We start from the raw sequence: 22,312 nt of genomic DNA on the forward strand, positions 1-22,312 counted from the left end.
CACCTGTGTATTACACAAATGACCCCACAGAAAGAAAAATATGTTATTAAAAAGCAGCAACAAAAACAAAACAGTATCAGGCACAAACCAATGAAAACATTCTCATGAAATGGCTCTCTGGGAATTTTCTAACATTTCTTCTTGGTCACCATCTGAACCCACCTGGGGGAGTACAGGCCATGAGAATACACTTGAGATTCAGCAAAAATAATTAAGAGGTTGTATAATTGACCATATTGCACATCTCACCTCTGGGGTTGGGGGTCCCCTGGTTCAAGACCCCAAGTGGGATACAAGGTAACACCCAGTGAGGGCCATTCTCTCACCTCCCTGACCATCCAGGTGGAAATTAAAGATCCCAGGATACTTTTCAAAATAGCACAGGGGATCACCCAGCTGTCTGGACCAGCAGTCCCCAGTCTCAATAAAATCCAACTTAATGTTCCCGGCTGGGAATGAGCCCTTCTCAAACATAGAGAAAGTCTGTACTCATGGACACAATTATGAAACTGTCCTTTGAGCACTGTAATTACTTTATAATTCACAGAGGACTTGAGATACTTGGAGAGTGAAGGATGCTATGAAAAAGTCAATTCGATTGTAATTTATAATTGAATTTATCCACAGAGAAACAAGTGGTCACTAAATGAAAGTATCTTCTAGGGAGCAAATTTACAGGTGTAGCTTTTACAACTACCAGTGGCTTAGCTCCAAGAAAATTCAAATTCCAAAGTGATAGCTTTCCACAAAAAACATAACTTCAGAGTTGAGTATTTGTATTAAAAAAAAATCTCACCAAGTAGTATTTTTGTAGCTCAATCCCCCACTAGTTTAATATATACTCAAGTTAGGGGAAATAGACCTAATGTGTAAAGAAGGTGACCCTAAACAGTTTCCATCACCTCCTCCTAGTTAATCTTTAAATAGCAATGGTTAGACATTGTGTGTTTTGTATACGAATTAAGAAAGGCTAAACCTACAAACTACATTCATCTTATATTAATTGACTACAAAGAAAATACTGAGAGGTAATTATTAAGAATGTCTTAAAGGGAAACAAATTAATATCAACATTTTATGCAGCAAAGCTCATATGAACAGTCATAAATTACATTGCTAAATTTAAACACTGCATCCATAATCCACCTTTCAGCCCATGATCTGAAAGATATTTGTAATATATGGGCAAGCAGAGTTCTAAGAGAAAAGTGTAAGCAAAGGATAGGGCAATGTGTTATTTTAAAGTATATAAAAATTATCACTATATAAAAGTTATCCCAAAACTTACCAACTTGAAACAACATTTACTATATCATAGTTTCTCTGAGTCAAGACTTCAGCAGTGGCCTAGCTGGGACCACAATCAAGTGTCAGCAGGGCATGGGGTCCCATCTCAAGGTTTGACTGAGTATGGATCCACCTCCAAGCTTACACACAGAGTTGTTTGCAGGATTCAGTTCCACACAGGCTGTTGGACTGAGGGCTTCAGTTCCTCCTGGACTGTTGGCCAGAGGCCTCCCTCACTTCCTTCCACATGGGCCTCTCCATAGAGCAGCTCACAACATAGCAGTTGCCTTCCTCAATGCAAGAAGCGAAAGAAGAAGATGGTGAATAATGGGGAAGGAAGTCAGAGCCTTTCTGTACCCTAATCCCAGAATGATATTCATCACATTTTTAGTATTCTATTTGCCAGAAATGAGTCACTTGGTTCAGTCACTTGGAGGTCAGTGGGGACCATCTCAGACAGAGGCTGCCTGCCCCAGGTAGGTGCCTGTGTAGTAAAGAATTAACTCTACCCAAAGAGCAGCAGTCTAGCCTTTGAATCTCTAAATCCTTGGAATTTCCTGAGTGATAGCAGTGCCTTTGTTATTCATGGTGGACTCCTCTTATGCTGATGAAGTGACTCATTGTGGGCCCCTGGAGAGTTTGTGCTCATAGATGACTAAGGGTGAAAGCTGGCCACCTTGAAAGCCCAGTGAGATTAGAGGGTTGGGACATTCAGTCAGGTAATCAGCTGGTCAAGGATTCCATCAATCATGCCTACATAATGAAACCCCAATAAAAACTCTGGACACTGATATTTGGTGACTGCTATGATCTGAATGTCCCCCCAAAATTTATGTGTTGAAATGTAATCACCAATGTGATAGTATTAAGAGGTGGGGCCTTTTGGAGTAGATTCAGGCATAAGGGCAGAGCCCTCATGGATGGAATTAGGATCCTTATAAAAGGGCTTGAAGGAGTGAGTTTGCTCTCTTCTGGTCTTCTGCCTTCTAAGGTCACTGAGACAGTGTCACCTATGAGGAGAGGGCCCTCACCAGACACCAGCACCTTGAGCTTGGACTTCCCAGCCTCCAGAACTGTGAAAAATAAATATGTGTTCTTTATGTATAGTACATAGTCTATGATATTTTATTGGAGCAGCACAAAGTGACTAAGACAGTGACCTTCATAGGCTGACAATGCTGCACATTTTCACACTTCAACAACAGGAGGGTAACACATCCCTGAGGACACTGAAGCTTTACATTTGTGACCCTCTGAGTCTCAAATCCTGTCCCATGTGTCTCTTCCTTTGGCTGGCTCTAATTTGTGTCCTTTTGCTATAATAAAACTGTAATTTTAAGTATGGTGCTTTCCTGCATTTGGTGAGTCATTCTGGCAATTTATCAAACCTGAGGGAGTCCATGGGAACCCCTAAATTTGTTGTTACCTTTTCTTATGTGAGGATGGCCCTGGGGACTCCCAAACTTGTAAGTGGTGTCAGAAGTCTTGGGGAGACTTGACAGTCTTGGAAGACTGTGCCCTTAACCTTGAGTTTGGCTGACACCAAGTTAATACCTGAAAGACTTTTGCTGTTCCATTTATTCCAAAAGGAATTAACTATTTGGTTTGTTCATTTGTTTAGGTTTTAGTCTTGCTTCTCTTTTTGAAGACAATTTCCTCAAGAGATATCCTAGATAAGCAAGTGGGGAAACTATTACCACTTTTTAGAGGACACCAGCCTCATCAAGTGATCATCCCCAGGCTAACAGAGCTCCTTCTAGGGCTATGGTAACCACTGGGTTGGTGCAGGAGAGCTGGAAAGTGAACATGACAATGGCGTGCCCTTTATGAATCCCACCAAACACAATAGCAGCTAAATTATTGAAATGTTTGTCAATTTATTGCCACAGCAAATATTTTGAGATTTCTAGCTCAATGTATTCTACTGAGCATATTTTAGACAATATGAATTTTAGATCATTCCTTCATTATACTCCCTCTTTTTAATAAATGTTTACTGAGAGCATTCTATCTGCCAGGCACTGACGTAAGTGCTTCCCAGTATGACCTTATTTAATCCACAAAAATTATTCCTGAGGTAGTTGTCTATTACTGCAGTAACCTTATTTTACAGATGAAGAAAGTGAGGAGCAAAGAGATTAAGGCCACAAGAAAAATAAAATTCTAAATTCACATTGAAAAGCAAGTGAGCAGATATCTACCAGTTCTTCTTAGGGTCACTTTTACTTGGAATATAAAATTGACAGGCACTAGACTCTGTTTTTTCATTACCACGGACTAATCACTGTAAATTTAATTGATTTTAAAGGCAACTGAAATTATGTGCAAAAGAAAGGAAAACTATTAATATTTCTTAGAAAAGGGATTGCAAGCTCAACAGCTTCTGGGGCCAGGCAGATAATGTGAGTGAATAAGGGAAGCAGTTGGGGGGGGGCCCAGTGAGCCCAGGAATGCCAGCCCCTCTACAGAATGCAAGAAACACAGGGACCCCATCACTGCCTGTGGGAATAGGGTCCAGCATTGCCTAACCACAGGCTTTTCAAGAAAAACCCAGGAATCTGAAGTTTAAAAAAAAAAATTCCTTATTTCTAAATGTTGGCAACAAGCTCTTGTTTTAATTTCTAAGCTAAACAAAACACACCAGTGGTTCAGAAGTTGACCTAGAAAAAATAACTAAGAGAACAAATGTAATTTTGGCTCATTTGATCCCTGTCAAGAATCAAACCAGATTATCCTGGCTCCTGGTTGGGGCCAAAATGGCTTGACTCTATGGTGTGGACCACTTCACAAATAAGCTCTTCACCTTCTAAACTTTGCAGACACAGAGCTGACCAACTGGAGACAGCTAAGAAAGGAACCATGACGTCATGAGCTCTTGAGGTTGGGAGAAATCATAAAAAGACCGGATCCATTGAAGAAATCCCTTCCACCCACATCTCTAGCAAATAATTATCCAGATTTTCCCAGACTCTTCTAGGGGATTAATCTAAGGGATTCTTGAATCTATGGGAATTAATCTGAAGATATCTCATCTCCCTTCTAATGAGCTCCAGTCATTATGAAATTCTTCCTAATACTGGCTTGAAGTGTGCCCTGCACTCAGGCATCCTAGTTCTCTTCCCTGGATCCAGCTGACTGTACCAGCCTCTTTGCACCTGACAGCCTTTCCCATATTCATAAACACCCTCTACACCAAGATTGATCTTACCTTACAGCCCTTCCAAGTAGGAGCTCCTCAGTATCTAGTTACCCTCTTCTGACCTAGCTTCATAATATAAGTCTTCCCTTTAAAACATTGCACCTAGAACTAAACATGCAGAAGATGAGCTCAAACTGCTTCTCAAAAAAAAAAAAAAAAAATCCCACCAAACAAGGCCATGCTACAGTTTGCCAATGGGAGAATCCACAACACACTCTTTGACCAACTTAGATATAAATTTGAAGAATTAGAATGAAATAGTGAAAAGTCTACTTTAAAATTTGAATTTGGTAATTTAGGAATTAAATTACATATTTATTCTGAATCACACATTCTAATAGAATAGATCAATTTAGAAGCATAGCTTTTCTGGCTGGATGTGGTGGCTCATGCCTGTTAATCCCAGCACTTTGGGAGGTGAAGGCAGGAGGATCACCTGAGATCAGGAGTTCAAGACCAGCCTGGGCACCATAGTGGGACCCCATCTCAACAACAACCACAAAATAAAAACGTGGCTTTTCTTTTCTACACAAGTCATCAAAAAAAATTATTCACTCTTCATTTGCATCATTACATCATCCCTGCCATCACTGGAGCCACCTTCAGAGTCACATAAATAAAACAGATTTCCAGAATATATCTTTAGCTCTAAATTGCTCAAAGTGTAGTATTTTTGAAAAGTTTCAGCCAGGCGCGGTGGCTCACGCCTGTAATCCTAGCACTTTGGGAGGCTGAGGTGGGCGGATCACGAGGTCAGGAGATCGTGACCATTCTGGCTAACACGGTGAAACCCCGACTCTACTAAAAATACAAAAAACTTAGCTGGGCGTGGTGGTGGGCGACTGTAGGCCCAGCTACTCGGAAGGCTGAGTCAGGAGAAGGGTGTGAACCTGGGAGGCGGAGCTTGCAGTGAGCGGAGATAGCGCCACTGCACTCCAGCCTGGGCGACACAGCGAGACTCCATCTCAAAAAAACAAAAAAAAATTTCATTTAAGTAAAACATGCATATACAGAAAAAGGCACAAATCATTCGTGTTTGGCTCACTGATTTTGCTCAAAGTGAGCCAACAGAACGACTCTGGCCCTCATTACAAACCAGTGCCCCAGAAGCCCCGCCCTTTTCCTCTTCAGAGGGAAACCGTTATCCTGACTCCTACCACAGCAGTTTAAAGGTACCTGCTTTTGAATTTTATGTAAGAGTTATTTGTGTCTAGTTTCTTTTAGTCAATATTATGCTCATGAGAGTCATCCATACTATTTTATATTGTAGTTACACTTGTAGTTCAAGGTTTAAGTTTACATCTGTGTGTGGTGCATTTACTATGTTGTTCCCCCAAGCCACAAGTGTCTATTTGCATAATATTAGGCAGCTGGGCTTTTGAAATTCATCTCATAGGTTTATAGATATGTGATTTCCACAATATAACCCCCTATTTGTTGGCTTTGTCAAGTGATCTCTAAAAATCAATAAAAAACTTGTTTAAATCAACATTTTGCATTTAAAACTGTGAGGTCATACACCCAGGAATAATCACTAAATTGATGTGAAATTTCTTTGCCTCCTTTTTTTTTTAACTAATTCTGTCAAGGGGCCTCTGTAAGCCTCAATACTGGCATTGATGGAGGTAATATGTCTTCATAATACAATATATTCTTGTTTCCTGTAATATGAGAGACTTATTAGACCTTAAATATAAGGTGGCTTTTTTTCCAATGCATAATTTTTGGAGGAAAAGCTCATCACATATTCGGGCATAAATTGTGTCTCATATTAACCTCTTATCACTTGGGTTCCAATATTTTCTCTTATTGAACCTATGATTAGCTAAAATACCCAGATTTTTTGCTCATGAGTTCCTACAGAACTATTTATTGCCAGAGTATATTTCTATTTATACTTATACTTTTAACTAAGTATAAATTCCATATTAAGATCATCATATGGCCGGGCGCGGTGGCTCAAGCCTGTAATCCCAGCACTTTGGGAGGCCAAGGCGGGCGGATCACAAGGTCAGGAGATCGAGACCACAGTGAAACCCCGTCTCTACTAAAAATACAAAAAAATTAGCCGGGCGCGGTGGCGGGCGCCTGTAGTCCCAGCTACTCAGGAGGCTGAGGCAGGAGAATGGCGGGAACCCGGGAGGCGGAGCTTGCAGTGAGCCGAGATCGCGCCACTGCACTCCAGCCTGGGCAACAGCGTGAGACTCCGTCTCAAAAAAAAAAAAAAAAAAAGATCATCATATACCTCCGTGTACATAATGCTAGGGATTTTTCAAAGCACTTTCAAATGCATTATCACAATAATTCAGTGCAATAGCCCAGGGAATGAATTGTTATGCACATTTTATACATATGAATATAATTATCACCGATGGATTTCAACATGTTTGAAGGGATAATGCTGATGTTTTATAAAAGGCTCCTTCAAATGGAAAAGAACACTATCTAGCAAAATCAAAAGTCATGATATTTGAATATTCCCCGAAAAATACAAAAAGTAAGCTAGCACACAACAAAATATTATTGTGATAAATAAAAGAAAAGCAAATTCAAACAATAATGAGGACCATTTTAGACTTAGTTAATGAATGAGGCAGAATCCAACAGTGATAAAATTACAGAGAAATTGTTAAATTCATTATTTGCTGGTAACACCATAAATTTGTATAATTCTTCTGGAAAAGTAAGTTGGCAATATGTTTATTTTAAAAACCAAAAACCAATCCATACCCATTCGCCAAATATTCCCCTGCATAAAATTTATTCTGGAGGAAATTATTTAGAAGAAAATACGTCATTTGCAGGGAGATGTTCATTGAAGCCTTATTTACAATAATAAGAAAAGCAAACAATGTAAGTTTATTTCAATATTTTAAATAAAGCTTTGTTCAAAGGAATGCCATCCAATCTCTCTCTCTTTCATACACACTCACACATACTATACTTTGCAAATATGGGAGAGAATATTACTGTTTCTGTATTCCTGTTACATCTTGTTCATTCCCAGTATTCTCAATATTGTATTTCACACAATACTTTCTCATCTGATTTTTCTTATTTAACCATACAGTTAAGTTTGCATTGGCCCAGGAACAGCCTTTGTGGTGAGGAAAAGGCTAGCAGGTATAACATGATTTTCAAAACTGCAAAACCAGATGGGAACTGTGACTCTCTGAATGGAGAGGCTGTGGCTGTGTCTATGCACTTACAAATAAATTTTGTGATGAAAATACATTTGCATGAATCTCCAGATAACCTGAACAATTGTTTATCCAACAGTGCCGACTCTAAACATTTTGGCAGATCACAGGACGCCATCCCCAGCAGGCATCTCTGTTGTAGTGTAAAATGCACAGTGGCTCCCTCAACGTCTCGCTAATAGCTGCAGGAGGAGGGGGAGGGAAGACTTCATCTAGGTCCTTAGCAAGCATAATTCAAGTCCTTGCCTTCATTAGTCTAAATATCATTTAGACTTTTTAACATGAAATTTGATTTTCTTAATTTAGAGGGGAAAATATTCGTTTAGTTCATGTATTTCCTGAGATATGCGGGAAATGTCAGGAGGTGGAAAACCAGGTATTTAAGGGGGTTTTGCACTTTTTATACAATCTAGTGCCTTAACTTCCCCTCAAGAGAGACAGGAGAAGCAGCTCAGACCATTGAAACAGTGTGCTCAATGTCAATGTTTGCCTTTCCAAATCCACATGTTTCTGGTCACTTCATGACATGTTTATTGGTCTTGACAGGCAAGGAATAGAACAGGAAACTGCAACCTTGCACCCATCTGACTGGTCTGTGGGCAGACCAGCCTTGGTTTCTGCTTTGTTGAGGTCCACATGGTGGCTAAAGGCCCTCCTGCCATTAACTCCCCTTACATCCGATTCTCTGTAAAATTTGTACCAGCAAGTCTGGGGCAGTTAAATATATGGCTTGGGTAATTAAGCAGGTTACAGATGAATATTATTTGGTCTGCAAACAATTCTGTAAAAGGTTCCAGAGGGTTGTCTCGAGGATTGTAGCTTATTTGTGGGGTTTTGGCAGGAAATGGCTAATTATGACACCTGCACACGTTTCTATACAATTGGAGCCTGGGGATTCTCAACCTTGTGTACACAAGTCAGACTCGCCTTCATGGTGGGGAGCCACACAGCAGAGGACTGAGATCAAGCAGAGCCTTGTTAGCAGCACTGTGGAGGAAACAGTTCAGCTCGGGCTAGCAGCTTACCTCTATGCATTTCCCCAGCAACCAATCCTAGGGATGCTGGCATCGAAATTGCCCCTTACGTGCTCCGTATCCACTGCAGGTCTTCTGAAGGTGCACTAGTCCATCGTGAAAACATTACTTCGAGAGCAATTTCTCTGTCCCTGTAGGTTAGGAATTCCACTGATGGCATCTGGGAACCCTCTGTAAACCTGCAAGCAGAATTGGCAATGGGTATAAGCATGGAGAGAAATCCATAGCTTTTATCTGTTTCTCAAAGATAACAGATGGTGACTGCCTGATGTCAATGCTGCAATCTCAGAGCAGTGTGGGATCAGTTGAAGGACTTTAGGAAACGGAATGTGCCAAAACCCCAGGCTGCCCAGCTGGAGCCATCTCCTCTTCTTCCTCCTGGATGTCCAGCTGACCCTAATTTCCAGCAGCTTCTGCTGGTAGGTGTGGCCATGTGGTTGAGTCCTAACCAAAGGCATATGAAAAGGAAGATGGTGCCTGTTCTGGCCAAGGCTTTTAATAGGTGACTGCCCCTCCTACAAATCTTTTCACCTTTCACCAGTTCATGTAGAGGATGACAAGGTGGTAGGAGACAGTAGAACCGTAAGTCAAAAGGAGCTTGAATTCCTGAGTTATCATATGGAAGAAAGCTTCCCACCAACCAACAACAGCTGCCTCAGACCGTGGAGCACAAAAATAAACTTCTCTTCTGTTGAAAAATTCATTGTACACATTTATACAGAGTAGGCTAGTCTACTGTAAGACAGGAAGCAGCCTGGTCGTATTTGCATTTTAGAATGGGCTTCACATTTCGAATATAGTTTTTGTGATGAAGAGAAACATCAGGCTTTCACTGTACTGCAGCGCTTTTGTATTATCACTTTTCAAAGTGCCCGACACATCCTGCCATTCCCACAGTGCCCACATCTTAGACAACAAAAAAAGCATTTTATTTATAGATCAGCTGCTGGGTCATCTCCTTCAGACTCATACACAAGGGCACAAAGTCTTCCAATATTATTTCCCTAAGTATGACATCCAATTTTTCCTTGAATATCTCTAGTTCTAGAGTCATGACGGCTTCCTGAATTTTTTTCCCCCACATCAGACTTTGGTTTTCTCTCTTCTGGCTTCACCAAGTAATTGGCCAGACCCAGGTGAATAAAATCACTCCATAGTGAAAACCGGAAACACAGAGGTAAATGACTAAAATTAGCCTTTATTAAGTACTCCCTAGGTGTGATCTCCTTCAATCCTCATACTAATCCTCCATTTGACAGGCCCTGAGATTTTAAATAACCCACCCATTATCACAACACAAAGGATGGAACCATGGCAGGCCTAGATCCTCATGGGCTTACAGCCCAGCCCAGCCCAGCCCAGCCCAGTCCCCTCTAATTGACTGTCTAGGATTCAGCTAATAGAAGCATTTCATCCCTGATTCACGCTCAAGTTCCTCAGTCATTTGGGGAAATAAAACCTTGAGTTCGCTGAGTATTTTTACTTTGGTGTAGTGCACTTCCCAGAGCCAAAACAATTATTTTTTAGAAAGTATTCTAATTCCCTTGAAAGAGACCCAGCAGAAATGGTTGTAGACAGGAAGTATACAGAGACAGTGGATTTGAGAAAATCACTTTCTCATTGCTCAAAATGAGCTTCCAGAACGGATTAGAAAACATTCACTCTGAAAAGGAGCTGGGGATTTTGGGAAATGTTATATTGGTGTTGATCAGGTCCCTCTGCTCATGCATTGAAGATCTGAGACTAGGGGCCTGGGTGTCTCCTGACTCTCCTCTTCATTGCCTGCCCTTGCATAAATGGGAGGAAGGGTCCCCAGCCCCTCCATCACATCCTGGTCCTCCTGTAATCTTTGTTCAGTTGTATGCAGGGGGCCTTTGCAGGGGGAGGGGAGGGATCAGACCTTTCTGAGCCAAGGCATAGGCATCCCCAGCCACACTGATCAAGGCAGAGGCATGGGGTCTGCAAGGGCAGGGCAGCCCCGAGCCGGCCGCAGCCACAACATGTCCATGCCAAGCTCATCACCAGGACTGGGTAATGAGGTCAATGTGAAAACAACTGGAAGGCACGTTCCCCAGGAAACACAAGCAAAGTGGAAATGGCCCGACCTTATGTTGCGGAATCCAAACCCATTGAGTCAATCGCCGGGAAACATGACATGACCTTTCAGATGCAGTGAACATCGCTGGGAGAGCAGGCTGCCCTGCTCTTTTCCATTTGCTGCCCCCGAGGCAGCAAGTCACTGGAAATAATAGCCCCCATTCCAAATCTGTGCTTCTTTGATGAAACACACATGCACAGCATCGAGCTTGACACTGGGGCAGACATGTGCTCATGTACTTGTGTGTGCATACAGACACACACACATATATATATATGTACTAAGTGTATATGCTTTTATTTATCTGTAAGTCCCTTTCAACTTAATGTTTCATGTTCTATAATAGAATATGATATCATTATAGCTTTATATTTTAAATAGAATTCTTTGGGACCCAGTGCATATTATTGAGTGAGAAAATAACCTTTACAGCCTCATTCTCAACAGCAGACAATGACTCCCTCTTTGAAATCAATTAACAAAGCTACTTGCCCCTCCAACACTGACCCAGCCTGAAATAGACCCAATAAATCCTGCTTTTCTGTTTTCTACTGTCCTCCTATCTTTTCTACAGCTTATTAGAATCTGAACACAGAGCATGTTCTTCATGATTAGCAATTGCAAGTTAAAGGAAGGGACACTGCTCTTTCTGCAGGAAAACTGTTAAGTCTTGCTCTTGGGATTCAAACTTCAAGCCAGGAATGCTTGCCTTGGAAGCCAGTTTGACGGATAAGCTGGAAAAACAGCTCTATGCTCTCTGATGGGAAAGCTCCTTTGATGAAATGTTAGACAGGGGCCCACTACATGTCACCATAAGCCCCTCTGAAGACTTCACAATCATCCACAGCGCTAAACATTTTAACAGAAAAAAAATTTCTTGCTGAGAAATGGAAAATGCTTACTACGAGTCTGAAAAATATGATCCTATTTTTTAAAAAAGAAATGGGGTGAGGGTGGGAGTCCCAATAGGTAATTCGTACAATGTTTAATCCTTGTTGCTGAGGACAAGTTGCAGCATCATGAGTAGGCTGGCTAAACCTGGGTTAATTACATGGATATGGCATATATTGAGTTCCCAAAAGGATAATGTATGCCAAGATTGTTCTCCTCATATTCTGTGCTCTACTTAAACTTAGAATGACAGATAGGGGAGCTGGGAGGGCTCCCAGGAGCTATGAAATATATTCCCTGTAGATTACAGAATACTTTGAGCAATCATTAGAAAATGTAATCACTACTTTATCATATAAAACTGTTTCTCACTGTTGGAGGCTGATTTTTGTAGGTTTAATATAGCTCTAGGTCATGCTTTATGGATCACTCTGCAGAAATGCTTTGTTGGAAGTTTCCATCAAGGTTAGCTTAGCCATGAGGAGGTCAGGGAGCCTGAGCAGGAATGTGACCCTCCTTCCCACAGAGCTGGAAGATCATAATTCTTGGGACCCCTGAGAAGACTGAACTTTGGAGATGTTCGCAGTCCTACAGCTCCTGCTTTCTGTAAGTAAGCCCCATGAAATTTATCACATCAGCAAGAAAGGGAATAGTCATATGGAGTGAAAGTTGCCCTTGAAAATCCCTTAGGTAGCTTGTTAAGCCAAGCAACAATAATCATGATAACACCTAGCACTTAGTAAGAGCTTACTATGACCCACACTGTTCTAGTGTTAAGATACAGGTATGATGACTACTTCCATTTTATAGATGTGGGAAACTGAGGCACAGAATGAGTCAGTGACACTCACCCAAGGTCACAGAGCCACTCAGTGGTGGAGCCAGGATTTGAACACTGGAAGTCTGGCTTCGCAGCCCTTGCTTGTTAGTACATGTGGCTTGGTATACAGTACCCAGTATGTTACTGTGCTTGCATAAAAATTGAATGTCTGATGAACTATGAAGAGTGAAGACTAATCCTGTATGCCTTCCAGTGATGCATCTTTCTCTTCCCAATGATACCACTGAAATTGTCATTTTCCTCTTGTAGTTGAAACTGATCCAATTGTCCCATAGAGCTGATGTTTAAGGTTTCTTTGAATAAACATAGAAATTGATGCTTCCAGTCTTGAAACTTGAGAAAGTTACATTTGTCTTATCTGAGTTCCTTTTTCAGGAAACCAACCATCAGGGCTCCCAGATAGTATCAAGGAGCTGAAATTCACCAGATCACTGTCAGACCACTGACCCATCATGACTGCCTAACTGCCCGCCTGCTTCCTGTTGACCAACTTCTCTTCCTTACCCCTCCCTAATTCCTGTTTTCCCACACATGGTTACATTGCTTCCCTGCTATGTAAATCCCTAACTTTAGTCAGCCTGGGAGATTGATTTGAGACTTCTCAGCTGGGGCACCCAGTCAAAGCCTTCTTCCTTGGCAATACTCATTGTTTCAGTGATTGCCTTTCTGTGTAGCAAGCAACGGGACCTAGACCAAACCCTTAGTGTTTCAGTAACATAGGGAGCTCATACCGTTGAACTTGAGTAAGTTAGGTGTTCATCCAATGTGATTCCACTGTGTGTGATGTGATTTTATTCAGCTGGGAATAATAGAAGTGGAGACTGCCTGGCAAGAGCTACATCCTTTTTCAAACTGAGACAGTGCATGAGTAAAACCTAAACCTGGGATCAGAGACATAAAATATTTATGCCTGCCAAGAGCAACCAAAGATACATTTAAGAACTTCTTCTGGCTGGGCACAGTGGCTCACACCTGTAATCCCAGCACTTTGGGAGGTCAACGTAGGCAGATCATCTGAGGTCCGGAGTTCGAAACCAGCCTAGCCAACATGGTGAAAACTCATCTCTACTAAAAATACAAAAATTAGCCAAGTGTGGTGGCACTCACCTGTAATCCCAGCTACTCGGGAGCCTGAGACAGGAGAATCACTTGAACCCAGGAGGCAGAGGTTGCAGTGAGCTGAGATTGCACCACTGCATTCCAGCCTGGGCGACAGAGTGAGACTCTGTCTCAAAAAAAAAAGAAAAAGAACTTCTTCCATCATAGACTTAAATAATTAATTCTACAAAAAGGCTTGTTGGTCAATGGGGAAGATATGCTGTGATTCTGGAACATTTCTGGGATAGAATGGGGTGGCATCGCCTCTAACATATTCACCACACAGCAGTGCCATACCCTTTGGCCTTAAAGGCACACAGTCCTGATGTTGTTGGTCCCCATACTTTGTCTGCCAAAGGCCAACTCACCATAATTAAATTAAGAGACTAACATATAAGCCAATGCCTATGAATTAATGGCCTTGGTTTGACTGGACTATTTCTTGGTCATAGCCAGCAGATTCCCTCCACTTAGGAGAGAATAATAAATCAAATTACAATCAGAAAGGGGCTTGAAGAACATTAAATCAGAACCATGACATGTACTAACTCTGAAGACTGCAGCACTGATGAAGTGCTTGAGGGACTTTTCTCCATCATGGAAAGTACTTTACCAAAGAATATCACCTTAAACTCCTGCCTCCCAGTCCACAGCCTGACCACCCTGAGAATCGATTTCCTCCCTGCTGTATATATCATCCCCATCCATCACCAGAATGGAAATAACTTGCATACAAAGCTTTAATACCTACTGGGGTTGCGAATATACTTACACTACACTCAGATGTGCAGATAAAATGTGCTTAACATACTTTCTTCCTGGGTAGCAGAAAAACATACATGTGCCAATGAAGCATTCTTCTGTCTCTTCGGTTTGAATAATCTCCTCTTGGTTTAAATAGCCAGTCTATGCAAAGTTCAGCCCTCAGGAAAGGAGCCTTTTTTGTTGTCTCCCTAGGCAAATGCTCATCCTCTTCCCTAAGATGGTGCCAGAAGGTGTGAGGGGAGCTCACTGTGTCTTCCCAGGCATGGGAATGGAAGGAGGAGAGAAGGTCCTTGGATCTATGGTGTCCTCTGGATCTTCCTTGGTCTCTGCTACTGAGTGGCTGGACAGCTTATCACCATCATATCGTGGTCTCCAGAGTGTGGCTTTTTGTCCTCAACATGAGAAACCTCCCCTCAAGAGTCCATGGTTAGGGCCAATTACCACCAGGCTCAAAGGCCCAGCCACAGGCCTACACCTTCCATCACTGGGGGACAGGGATCTTTGCATCCCACACTCCACCATGTTCAAGCCAACCTCACTGATCTAGCCCCTTCCTTTCAACACTGCTGTACTATCAATATGCATCATGTTGGAAGGGACAGAGGACAGGCATCTTCTTAGAAGACAAGGCAGACAAGTATTCAAGTGGTCCCATCTTTCAGGAGACCTCTCCTGTACCTATCCGATGTTTCTAAAGCACTGCTGCCACTCCCCAGGGGTCGTTCTCTGACTCTATCCCTTCTTTACCACATGTGTTGGGGTCCGCGTGTTTCCTAAACAAAGGAATGAACACACAAGACAACACAAGACAAGACAAACATGGCGGCTGCCTCAAATGGCGCGCTCTGCTTTATTTTATACAGTCGTTTGTGGAATGTTGCCAAGTCACAAGACACATTGTTGTTTTTCTGACCTTTCCCTGACTTTCTGGATTTTCAAGATGTTTACACATAAACAAGCCCCCAACGCCCTGCTTCGTTTGCAAGAGCAGGACTTATCGGGATCGCCTCGTTTGCGAGCACATAGTCCTCTACACACATGCTTCACTAAGCTAGAAGAGCCAGGCTTGGGCTTTCCCACCTCTAGGGCAGTGAAATTCATGCCCCAGCCTTCATAATTGAAGGAGGGCCTTCCTCGCAGTATAGAAAAACTATGCAACCTGAGGCCTCCAAACTTGGTGCTAATTCCACTTAAGAATTTGAAAAAGCCTTTTTCCTCCAACAATGCCAAGAGCAGCAAATCCAAATCTAATATGAAGGGCAAGGCTGAGCAGTGACTTATTCTAATAGGGACCCACACTTCCCCTGCACAACTGAGAGCCATTGCTCAGCATGTAGGAAGAACAGTATTACAGAACAAGAAATTACAAAATACAGAATAAGAAAACTGTTCCATATTCATGTCTGGTAGTGCCTGCAGCCTGGATCTTTAGAAGTCTAGCATAATTAGACTATAATGCAAGGTGAGACTATTGCGGGGGGGCGGTTTGGAGCCCTTGCCATATGCCAGGTACTAAATGAGGTTATTTGTATCATTTCATTTAACTCATCAACAACTCTAAAAGGTAGATATTATTATTACCCATTGTATGAATGAGGTGACCGGGAGCTCGCCCAAAATCTTACCTTTTAGAAAATGGTAGTGCTTTGTGAGCCCGGGTCTGTCTGTGTCTGACCCATGTGCTCTTGCCACCACATGAAGATACTTTTCATGGGATCATTCCCTCTTTCCTTGGGGTTCCCAATAACCAAACAACTAATAAACGAATCAAGGCCGACTTCATTTGAACTTCTGACTGTTTTCCAGCCAATCTGGCAGAGAACCAATTTAAATACAACATGCCCTGGGCAAATGCTTCAGATCAGCCCAGGCAGTCACTGCCTATGCCCTGCACATCTGTCTCTACTGCTGTGCCAATGGACTGGGGGCACCCCGCAGGACTGACTTCCATGAGCTGGAAGGAGAAGAACTCGTGGAGTTATTTTTTTGTTATGCTTTCCTCACTGTGCAGTGCACAGAAGCACAATTTACAGAGGCCTGTAATGAACACATTCATTCTGAAAGAACAAATTCTACACCCTGAGAACATGGAGCTCCCATAACACATCAAGTTAATCCAGGGGACACTGGAAAGCTCACCATAAGGAAGAGGAAAATGAATTGGCATTTTCAGTGATCTGAAATGGGGCTGGAGAGTTCTGATTGGCCCCAGGCCAGGGAAACCCTCAGGTTGGAGCAGGTGCCGTCAGAGGCCTGGTTGCAGAAATGACTGCCCAGGATACCAGGCACGATGCGGGACTTGGGGCAGCAAGGGCCAAAATATCTGCAGCAGCCAAGATAGATCCAGACTGGGCAGAGGAGCTGGGAAGAATACAGGCAGGGGCAGCAGGAGGTGGGCTTCGGAAAACCACCCTAGGATGGCCTGTGACCTGGAAGCTTAGGCAAAAGCAAATGCACTGGAGATGGGGATGGAAACATTGTCTCTCCCAGTCAGCCACAGAGGAAGAGAAGCTCTCCATGCCCGCTCCCCCTGCCCCGTGGCCAGGATCTCTATCCCTGTCCCAGGATCCAGGGCCTGCAGAGGGAGTCTACACTTCCCACATCCAGGACAAAGAAGCCAGAGAACCGGGCCCCGCATCCTTCCAGGACAGCTTTCGGTCACAAGTCTGGGAAAATGCTCCCCATGTCATTCCTAGATCCCTTTAGCCAGCTTGCTTTTACAGAGGACCAGTCCCCACATAAGTGAAGAATAGCAGCAGCTCTGTTTTCGCTTCTTGTGACTGCTATAACAAAGTACCCCAAGCTGGGTGGCTTAAAACAACACATTTATTCTCTTCCAGTTCTGGAAGTCAGTTGTCCAGAAGGAGTCTTGTGGGGCTAAAATCAGCATACAAGCAGGGTCATGTTCCTATTTGGAGGTTCTAGGGGAGAATCTGTGTCCTTGACTTTTCCAGTGTCCAGGGGCCTTCTGGCTCCCTTGGCTTGTGGCCCCTTCCACCCTCTTCAAAGTCAGCTTCCTGACTCCCGTTTATAAAGACCTTTGTGATTACATTGGACCCACCATATAATCCAAGATAATCTCCCCATCTCAAGATTCTTAACTTAATCACATCTGCAAGGTACCTTTTGCCATGTAAGGTAATTATATTCACAGGTTCTGGAAATTAAGATGTGGACATCTTTGGGAGGTGTTATTCATCCTACTAGATGCTCTTACAATTTCTTTTCTATTATTTTGTTAATTTTTCTTCAATCTGCAAGGTTCCTTTTACCATGTAAGGTAATTATATTCACAGGTTCTGGGAATTAGGATGTGGACATCCTTGGGAGGCATTATTCATCCTACCAGATGCTCTTACAATTTCTTTTCTACTATTTTGTTAATTTTTTCTTCAATACAGCAGGTACAGTCAAGTGCCTAAATCTTCACTGTGAAGCTCCATCGCTGTCCAGGTTTCCCTGTGGGGAGGAGCCTCTGAGACAGAGATTTGCATTCTGGTGGTTGACAGGGGGCATGCTCCCAGTTTAGCACCCGGCTGACTTCACAAGAGTACAACCCATGCCACAGTACCAGGTTGTGCACATAGAAGGGCCTTCACTTCATCTAGAGCTCTGTTGTCAACATTTTGGAATTCTTCATAATGTATGAACGGAGGCCCACATTTTTATTTTTATTTTGCATTGAGCTCTACAAAGCAGGTAGCCAACCTTACCTATTAGGCAATAAAGCAGCAGCACACGACAGAGAGAAGAGCTGGGCTGCAATGCAGTCATGAGAAAGGTTTGACTGATCCCATAAGAGCTCCAGAACTGGCATGGACCTGAAGAGGTGCCTTAATTGGCACGGGCTCAGGTCTTTGCCTCCAAAGACCAGTCTCTGCATGCTGGCTATTCTCTGGGAGGAACATAACCAAGGGCAATTTCTAGAGGTGGACTTAGTCGAGAGCCCTGTGATGTTAACATTCCCAGCGGTGGAGGCATGAGTGCCTGGGTCCTGCAGGGGTAGATTGAGTAGCATGCACAGCATCCAGTAGGAGCTCAATGAATACTAACTCACATCTCCATCTACGTAATCACTACTGAGTCCACAAATAGAATACGTTTGGCTGGGTGCGGTGGCTCACGCCTGTAATCCCAGCACTTTGGGAGGCCGAGGTGGGCAGATCATGAGATCAGGAGTTCCAGACCAGCCTGACCAACATGGTGAGACCCCGTCTCTACTAAAAATACAAAAATTAGCTGGGTGCGGTGGCACGCACCTGTAGTCCCAGCTACTCAGGAGACTGAGGCAGGAGAATCACTTGAACCCGGCAGACGAAGGTTGCAGTGAGCTAAGATCGCACCACTACACTCCAGCCTGGATGACAGAGCAAGATGCTATCTCAAAAAAAAAAAAAAAAAAGAATACTTTCAGCATCCAACAGGCTCCTTGTGCTCCATCCTGGTCCACAACTGTCCTCACAGAGATAAATACTGATACAGTTGCTATCATCATACATCAGCTATGCAGTTCTTGAACCTCACATCAATGGATTCTTTTGGATCTTGCTTGTTTTATTCATTCATCCATGCTCTGGTGTACATCAGTAATTCTTATTGTTTTGTTCTGTAATATTATATTTGTCCATTCTCCTGAGGATAGACCTTTGGAATATCTGCAATCGTGGATGAATATCAGAAAAGCAGCTCTAAACATTCTTGTACCTGTCTGTCAGTCATTTCTTTTGGGTGTAGACGTAGGAATGGGAATTGTTGCATTATAGGGTAAGCATGTGATTAGCTTTACTGGATACAGCCAACCTGTTTTCCAATTCAAAGTCCTACACACTTTTATTTTAAGTAGATTCTGACTAGATAGAAAGGCAACTTAGAAAAAAACATAATTGATTAATGTAGAGGGAAAAAGCCACCATCAGTCCACATATATAACCACAATAGATGTGAGTTTAGCTGCAGTTTATAGGCTTATACAAATTTTTTTGGTTGATTGGGACAGCTGGGAAGATGGGATGGTCTACCCTAAATGTTCTCTGAATAGAGCATGTATTCAGCACTAGAGGTCTCAGACACTCTCCTCTTGAGAGATTTCTATTGAAGGCTCAGGAAAATCCCAGGCAAGGGCAAAGGGCTGGACTTTTGTTCAAAGCACCCTTAATAAACATGCTTGGATTGAACTGATTCACACAATGAGACCTGTGTTAACAAATCAGGAGGGGCCTGGGGGGACCTCTTTGCTCTCTGTAGACAACAGGATGGCTGAGAACTGGGCCTGCAACTGATAACACTCGTCTCTTCACAAGAGGCGTGGATGTGACCTAAGTTTACTCTTCTGTAAAATTGGAATAGGAAAAGCCCCTTCACAAGATTTTTGTGAAGATTAAATGAAATATTGTTTATTAAAGGGCTTACAAATGATAAAGTGCCACAGAAGTCACAAGTTTTTATCATTAGCTATTTTCCTGTGCCACTTTTCCTAACAGAAGTTAGGTGCCAGGTGCACAACACAAGGTCCTAAGAAAAGCAAGTGGTCCCTGGACTCCAGGAGATGAAAATACAGTGCAAAAGCCATTCTCCACTCCTTGCAATGGTTTTGTTGAAAAGTTTATTCCAAATAAATTATTCAAAAGTTTTCTTGCCATGAAAATACATTCTTCCTACTGAAACAATCTTATAAATCCCATTTGGGTGCCCAGAGGAGTCACACAATACAACATACCTTTCTCCTAGCTTACAGATTCTCATTTAACATACAATAACAACAGTGTCGATTATGTATTTCTCCATCTCAAAGTTCATATTGTAAGTATAGGGTAAGAGGGGCTGGGCATGGTGGCTCATGCCTGTAATCCCAGGACCCTTGGAGGCCGAGATGGGTGGATCATTTGAGGTCAGGAGTTCGAGACCAGCCCAGCCAACATGATGAAACCCTGCCTCTACTAAAAATACAAAAAACAGCTGGGCGTGGTGATCCACACCTGTAATTCCAGCTACTTGGGAGGCTGAGGCAGGAGAATCACTTGAACCCGGGAGGCAGAGGTTGCAGTGAGCCAAGATCACGCCACTGCACTCCAGCCTGGGTGACACAGCGAGACTGCACCTTAAAAAAGAAAAAAAAAAAATGGGTAAGAAGGAAGGGAACACTGGAGGCACAAACGGCAGCAGACAGAAAAAAAAGTGATAATGCAGGGGCTGACAGAACTGACAAAGATGTTCAGGAAAGCAGCCTGGAGATGTTTCGTGTGAGAACATCTGGATAACGCCCGAAGAAATTGCAATGCCCTACAACTAAGGTTCACAACAACTTTGAGTCATGAAGAAAACATGATGTCATGTTCATTTCATGAAGTGGTGGAAAATGTATCACCCTTATTGAAATATTTTCATCCAAAGCACTTTGTAAAATATTTAAAGCAAAAACAAACAACAAAAAAAACTCTGTCCTCAATCATCCCCAAGTGGAGATCTGTAAGAGGTTTAAATGCAATATATTTACTGAATATAGGGTGACTTGAAAAGTCCACCTCATCACCTAAATACAGCAATACTAAATAAAAACAGTTCTGGGAACACAGCTCAGAGTATGTACGCCTTTAATCACATTTTCTACTATTTCCCAAAGTGATAAGGAAGAAACTGATCAGAAATTCTTCATATGTGAAAAATACAGACAAAATGAGTCTAATCACATGCAGAGGTTCATTCACTTCCTACATTATTTACTGAGGCATAAATATATTATGCATTTTATGCTGTTGTCTTAACTCTTGAAATTTAGAAAGAAAAGAACTTGAAGCTTTTCCATATAAAGGAGACAGAGAAACAGACACAGTAATAACCATAAATTCCAAAGCATGTGGATAAATGGAATGCTGATGCATTGAAATAAAAAGCTACAATAATGTAGTGTTAAAACAAATACACCCTCCTACATAATAGAAAAGGGGTCTCAAGGTTCCATTCATGTGAAAGGATCAGCAAATTTCTGCTCCATAATAATAACTGTTATTATTATTTATTAAGAACCCATCATATAGTGGATGCCTGAGGCACCATCCATAAATGAAAGAGAAAAGTTTTTTTTAAAAAAAGTCAGTGCTTGAAGGCCTTACGAAATAAGAGGATTCTATATCCAATATAGGAAAGATTTGTAATGGAAGCAATGTGCTTTTCCCATGTGTTTCATTTTATGGCTCCAATCAACACCATGGAAGCTTTTTGTCCTTCTGGCCTTAAGAAAAAGCATCCATCATGAATGCCTATAGGAACACAAGACTATAGGGGAGTTATCATCAACCCACTGGAGCTTTGAATATACATATAAGCTCCACCTTCATTTATAGCAAGCACCTATTCACAATGATAAATATTAAGAATGAATCACATATCAAAAACACAGCTCAATACTGGCTGGGCGTGGTGGCTCACACCTATAATCCACACTTTGGGAGGCCAAGGCAGGCGGATCACTTGAGGTCAGGAGTTCGTGATCAGCCTGGCCAACATGGTGAAACTCCGTGTCTACTTAAAAAATACAAAAAATTAACTGGGCATGGTAGCAGGTACCTGTAATCCCAGCTACTCGGGAGGCTGAGGCAGGAGTGAACTTGGGAGGCGGAGGTTGCAGTGAGCCGAGATCATGCCACTGCACTCCAGCCTAGGCGACACAGTGAGATCCTGTCTCAAAAAATAATAATAATAGCCAGGTGCGGTGGCTCACACCTGTAATCCCAGCACTTTGGGAGGCCGAGACGGGCTGATCATGAGGTCAGGAGATCGAGACCACGGTGAAACCCGTCTCTACTAAAAATACAAAAAATTAGCTGGGCATAGTGGCAGGCGCCTGTAGTCCCAGCTACTTGGGAAGCTGAGGCAGGAGAATGGCATGAACGTGGGAAGTGG

General features: G+C 42.5%; 1 long non-coding RNA gene across 2 annotated transcripts in view; it reads right to left on the reverse strand.

Moving 5' to 3' along the window:
* Window positions 1-598: 598 nt before the first annotated feature.
* LOC144329659 (uncharacterized) overlaps window positions 599-22,312 on the reverse strand; it is a 103,585-nt gene continuing 81,871 nt past the window's right edge. The window contains exons 1-3 of one of the 2 annotated variants that reach the window (XR_013395269.1): window positions 8,712-8,930; window positions 4,496-4,594; window positions 599-1,574 (exon numbers count right to left, since the gene is read on the reverse strand). This is a non-coding gene — a long non-coding RNA (uncharacterized LOC144329659). Of the gene's footprint in view, window positions 1,575-4,495; window positions 4,595-8,711; window positions 8,931-22,312 lie in introns of those variants that run through there. The other variant, XR_013395270.1, reaches the window with a different exon arrangement.

This window comes from Macaca mulatta, chromosome 7, assembly GCF_049350105.2.
Source record: "Macaca mulatta isolate MMU2019108-1 chromosome 7, T2T-MMU8v2.0, whole genome shotgun sequence".
Lineage (NCBI taxonomy): Eukaryota > Metazoa > Chordata > Mammalia > Primates > Cercopithecidae > Macaca > Macaca mulatta.